A 6,511-nucleotide genomic window follows, 5' to 3' on the forward strand; every position below is an offset into this window, starting at 1 on the left:
GACTTCAGACTCTACTACAAAGCCACAGTCATCAAGACAGTATGGTACTGGCACAAAGACAGAAATATAGATCAATGGAACAGAATAGAAAGCCCAGAGATAAATCCACGAACCTATGGACACCTTATCTTTGACAAAGGAGGCAAGGATATACAATGGAAAAAAGACAATCTCTTTAACAAGTGGTGCTGGGAAAACTGGTCAACCACTTGTAAAAGAATGAAACTAGAACACTTTCTAACACCATACAAAAAAATAAACTCAAAATGGATTAAAAATCTAAATGTAAGACCAGAAACTATAAAACTCCTAGAGGAGAACATAGGCAAAACACTCTCTGACATAAATCACAGCAAGATCTTCTATGACCCACCTCCCAGAATATTGGAAATAAAAGCAAAACTAAACAAATGGGACCTAATGAAACTTAAAAGCTTTTGCACAACAAAGGAAACTATAAGTAAGGTGAAAAGACAGCCCTCAGATTGGGAGAAAATAATAGCAAATGAAGCAACAGACAAAGGATTAATCTCAAAAATATACAAGCAACTCCTGAAGCTCAATTCCAGAAAAATAAATGACCCAATCAAAAAATGGGCCAAAGAACTAAACAGGCATTTCTCCAAAGAAGACACACAGATGGCTAACAAACACATGAAAAGATGCTCCACATCACTCATTATCAGAGAAATGCAAATCAAAACCACAATGAGGTACCATTACACGCCAGTCAGGATGGCTGCTATCCAAAAGTCTACAAGCAATAAATGCTGGAGAGGGTGTGGAGAAAAGGGAACCCTCTTACACTGTTGGTGGGAATGCAAACTAGTACAGCCATTATGGAAAACAGTGTGGAGATTTCTTAAAAAACTGGAAATAGAACTGCCATATGACCCAGCAATACCACTTCTGGGCATACACACTGAGGAATCCAGATCTGAAAGAGACACGTGCACCCCAATGTTCATCGCAGCACTGTTTATAATAGCCAGGACATGGAAGCAACCTAGATGCCCATCAGCAGATGAATGGATAAGGAAGCTGTGGTACATATACACCATGGAATATTACTCAGCCGTTAAAAAGAATTCATTTGAATCAGTTCTAATGAGATGGATGAAACTGGAGCCCATTATACAGAGTGAAGTAAGCCAGAAAGATAAAGAACATTATAGCATACTAACACATATATATGGAATTTAGAAAGATGGTAACGATGGCCCTATATGCAGGGCAGAAGAAGAGACGCAGAAGTACAGAACAGACTTTTGAACTCTGTGGGAGAAGGGGAGGGTGGGATGTTTCGAAAGAACAGCATGTATATTATCTGTGGTGAAACAGACCACCAGCCCAGGTGGGAGGCATGAGTCAAGTGCTCGGGCCTGTTGGGCTGGGAGGATCCAGAGGAATCGGGTGGAGAGGGAGGTGGGATGGGAGACCGGGATGGGGAATTCGTGTAACTCTATGGCTGATTCATATCAATGTATGACAAAACTCACTGAAAAATAAAAATTAAAAAAAAAAAAAAAGAAAAAAAAAATAAATAAAAAATCAGGATAATCAAAAAAAAAAAAAAAAAAAAAAACCACATTGTAAAAGATCTATATTTTTTACTCTCCTCCTCTACATTTTGTTTCCAATGTCATATTTTACATTTTCGTGTTTAACCCTTAGCTATTTATTGTAGTTTTGTTGTGGTTGTTCAGTCACTAAGCTGTGTCCAACTCTTAGTGATCCCATGGACTGCAACATGATAGGCTTTCCTTTCATTCACTTCCTCCCAGAGTTTGCTTAAGTTCATGTCCATTGAGTCAGTGATGCTATCTAATCATCTTATTCTCTGTCGCCCATTTCTCGTTTAGCTTCAATCTTTCCAGCATCCAGGTCTTTTCCAATGAGTCAGTTCTTCAGATTAGGTGGCCAAAGTATTGGAGCTTCAGCTTCAGCATCAGTCCTTCCAGTGTATATTCAGGATTGATTTCTTTTAGGATTGACTGGTTTGATCTTCTTGCTGTTCTAGGGACACTCAAGAGAATTCTCTAGCACCACAATTTGAAAGCATGAGTTCTTCAGTGCTCAGACTTCTTTATTGTCTAACACTCACATCCACACATGACTACTGGAAAAATATAGCTTTGACTATACCAACGTTGGTCAACAAAGTGATGCTTTTGTTTTTTTATTTCTATTTCTTTTAATTTTTATATATATATATTTTTTTTCAACAGTTTTTAATGAATGCTGTAGACAAAATGACTTTATTCCTGCATCTTCTCAATTGTTTCTTCCTTATATTTGCCCTTTTTCTTTCCTACTTGGTGAGATTTGGCTTTACGTTCAAGGATCTTTTTGTGGTCTTTGTCAGTGTTAGTCTGGTGATAACCACCTTGCTGGGGTGAATGCCCACATGGACAGCTGTGCCATCAGCCTTCTCCCGCTGCGCTCGTTCAATGTAGATGCCGTATTTCTTCCCGTAAACCTGGACCACTTTGCCAATTTGCTGCCCTTTGTGGTGCCCTCGTACAACCTGAACTTCATCATCTTTCGGATGGGTATGGATCTAACGTCGTACTTGTCTTAGCCCTTTAGAAAGAGCAGAAGACATACTTTTCCTGCAAATGTGGGAAGGCACATTGAAATGCCTTTTTCGATTCTTGCTTCGGTCAGAAGTCACAGAGGGATTGAACTTCATTTTGGCCGCCAGCGCTTCAGCTATGGCCACAGAAGGGAAGAGATCTACAGCTGCTTCTGGTTCTGCTTTTGTTTTTTTTTTATATGCTGTCTAGTTTTGTCAAAACTTTCCTTCCAGAAGCAAATGTCATTTAACTTCATGGTTGCAGTCATCATATGCAGTGTTTTGGACCCCAAGAAACGAAAATCTGTCACTGCTTCTAATTTTTCCCCTCCTATTTGCCTTGAAGTGATGGGACCTGGTGCCATGATCTTTGTATTTTGAATGTTGATTTTTAAGCCAGCTTTTTCACCCTCATTAACATACTCTTTAGCTCCTCTTTGTTTTAGCGTAGCATCATCTGCATGTCTGAAGTTACTGATATTTATCCCAGCAATCTTGATTCCAGCTTGTGACACACCCATCCTGACATTTTGTGATGTACTCTGCATATAAGTTGAATAAACAGGGTGACAATATACAGCCTTGTCATACTCCTTTCCCAAATTTGAATCAGTAAGTTGTTTCATGTAAGGTCTTAACTGTTGCTTCTTGACCTGCACAAAGGTTTCTCAGGAGGCAAGTAAGGTGGTATTCCCATCTCTTTAAGAATTTTCCCGAGTTTGTTGCAATCCACACAGTCAAAGGCTTTCTCATAGTCAATGAAGCAGAAGTAGACATTTTTCTGAAATTCTCTTGCTTTCTTTGATCCAACAAACGTTGGCAATTTGATCTTTGGTTCCTCTGCTTTTTTGAAACCCTGCTTGAACGTCTGGAAGTTCTTGATTCATGTACTGCCGAAGCCTTGCTTGAAGGATTTTGAGCATAACCTTACTAGCATGGGAAATGAGCACAATTGTCCTGTAATTTGAATATTCTTTGGCACTGCCATTCTTTGGGGTTGGAATGAAATCTGAGTTTTCCAGCCCTATGGCCACTGGTGAGTTTTCCAAATTTGCTGACTTACTGAGTGCAGCACTTTAATGGCATCATCTTTTAGGATTTGAAATAGCTCAGCTGGATTTCTATCACCTCCACTAGCTTTCTTCATAGCATTGCTTTCTATGGCCCACTTGACTTCACACTCCAAGAGATCTGGCTCTAGGTGAGTGGTCACACCATCATGGTTATCTGGGTCATTAAGACATTTTTTTGTACAGTTCTTCTGTGTATTCTTTCCCTCTTCTTAGTATCTTCTGCTCTGTTAAGTCCTTACTATTTCTATTTTTATTGTGTCCATCCTTGCATGAAGTGCTCCCTTTATATCTCCAGTTTTCTTGAAAAGGTCTCTGTTTTTTTTCCCATTCTATTGTTTGTCCTCCATTTCTTATGCATTGTTCATTTAAGAAGGCCTTCATATGTTTCCTTGCTATTCTTTGGAACTCTACATTCAGTTGGGTTTATCTTTCCCTTTCTCCCCTGATTTTCATGTCTCTTCTTTTCTCAGCCATTTATAAAGCCTCCTCAGACAACCACTTTGCCTTCTTGGATTTCCTTTTCTTGAGGATTTTTTTGGTCACTTCCTCCTATACAATTTTCAAGCCTCTTGTCTATAGCTCTTCAGCTACTCTGTCTGTAAGATCTAATCCCTTGAATCTATTCATCACCTCCACTGTACGATCATAAGGGATTTGATTTAGAGCATACCTGAATGACCTAGTGGTTTTCCCTCCTTCCTTCAACTTAACCTAAATTTTGCAGTAAGGAGCTGATGATCTTAGCCACAGTCAGCTCCAGGTCATGTTTTTGCCGACTGTATAGAGCTTCTCCAGCTGTGGCTGCAAAGAATATTATCATAAGTTATATATAATATAGTATAATATGATATAGGATAATATATGAATAATATGATTGTAGTTATAGTTGCTTTTAATTTTTTTTCTTTATCTTTGTACTGGCTTATTTAAGTGTTGATTCTTAGTCCTCACTGTATAATGCCTTTCCTAGTGGGATTTTTCCTTGACTATAGATTATTAGTTTTTTTCCACTTCTGGAAAACCCTTTTTATTTAGGGTATTTTCAGTTAAAACACTCCTTTAATTCTTCAGTTTTGCTTGAAAAGTTTAGCATTTCTCTTTCGAGTCTAAATGATAACCATGCTGGGTAAAATATCCTAAGTTACAGGTTTTCTACTTTCATATCTTGAATATATCATGCCACTCCCCACTGACCTACAAAGTTTCTGCAGAAAAATTAACTGGTAGCCTTATAGGGATTCCCTTGTATATGACTCTTTTTCTCTTGTTGCCTTTAGTATTTTTTCTAACTTTAAATTTTGCCATTTTAATTATAATACATCTTGGTGTGGGTTTGTTTGAATTCATCTTGTTTGGAACCCTTTGTGCTTCCTGTGCCTGGATATCTGCTTCCTTCTTTAGGTTTGGGAAGTTGTCAACTATAATTTGATTAAATATATTTTTGATCCCTTTTCTTTCTCTTCTCCTTTTGGGATCTCTATAGTGAGAATGTTGGTGTGATTAATATTTATGCCAGAGATCTCTTAGGCTGTATTAGTTTTTTAAAATCTGTTTTCTTTCTGTTGTTTTGATAGGGTGATTTCCATTTTCTGTCTTCCAGATCACTTGTATTATTCTATATTACTTAGTCTTCTATTTATTCCTTTTCCTGTATTCACTTCAGTGATTGAATTCTTCATTTTTTGGTTGAGTCTTTTTTATGTTATCTAGTTCCTTGTCAAAATTTTCATTGTATTCATCTATTGTTTTTCCCATCTCAGTTAACATTTTTTACAACCAATACTTTGAATTCTTTGACCTGTAAATTAGAACTGTTTCATTCTTTTTCAGAGGTTTTCTCTTGCTCTTTCCATTAAAAGCACCACTCACTTGCCAGGCTGGTTGTTTATCTATGTATTCTCCCTTTTCCTTAGTCCCCTTCCAGGAGCGAAGTTTCCAAATGATTGTTTCCTTTCCTCTCTGCCTGATTACATGTACATCTTTCTTACGGCTTTGATTGTATGAAGGGCTTGATGGTGGTGGTGTCCTTCTGCCAGTTGCCAGTTAGTTTTCAGTGAGAATTATTCACATGTAGATGCATTTTTAAGGTTTTTTTGGGGAGGATGTGTATGTGTTTATTTTTGATGTGTTTGTGGTGAGAGGTGAGCTCCACTTCCTCTTCGAATATCCCCCATAATGTCTGTATTCTAGATTTTAGAATTTAAATTTTAAAATAGTAAGCCAGTGATTTGGAACATGAAGGAAAAGGCAGGTTGATATATTTGTTGTATATATAGGTTATATATAAAGTATAGATTAGTACTTTATAGATTATATTTGCTGTATATATAGATTATGCATAAAGTATAGATTAATAATAGAGCATGACCAGTAAATTTAAAAAAATATTTGAACAATATCTATGAAGAAATATACACAGCACAGTTGACAGGTTAAGAGCATGGAATTTGGCCAGTCACCACTGAGATGTACCTTCATTCCACTTAAACGCTTTGTGAAATTGGGTAAATAACTCTGCCTCTGGATTCAGTTGCTTCAGCTATCAAAAAGGGATAAAAATAGCACTTATTCATACAGTTTATCTGAGATTAAGTGAGATAATACACCAAAATGTTCTATAGTATCTGATATGTATAAGTCCTAAATGCACTTTAGCTCTTAGTAAGAGCAATTCTAGGCAAAGTGTCTTCCCCTGGAAAAGCATAGTAAAAACAACACTTCTGTATTACTCTATCAGGGAACTTGATCTCCTTTAGGAAGAACCATGGCAGTAACTTTCAAGAGCCATAAAATTAAGTAGCCTTTTTCTAAATAACAACAATTCCAAACACTCATTTTAAGGGAAAGAATTTAACGTTAGAAA

The 6,511-nt window shown here is 37.2% G+C and overlaps 1 pseudogene; it reads right to left on the reverse strand.

Annotated features, from left to right (window-relative positions):
• Nucleotides 1-2,258: 2,258 nt before the first annotated feature.
• On the reverse strand, nt 2,259-2,692 carry LOC136170983 (large ribosomal subunit protein uL24-like; annotated as a pseudogene).
• Nucleotides 2,693-6,511: the final 3,819 nt, after the last annotated feature.

Source organism: Muntiacus reevesi, chromosome 6 (genome assembly GCF_963930625.1).
Source record: "Muntiacus reevesi chromosome 6, mMunRee1.1, whole genome shotgun sequence".
NCBI lineage: Eukaryota > Metazoa > Chordata > Mammalia > Artiodactyla > Cervidae > Muntiacus > Muntiacus reevesi.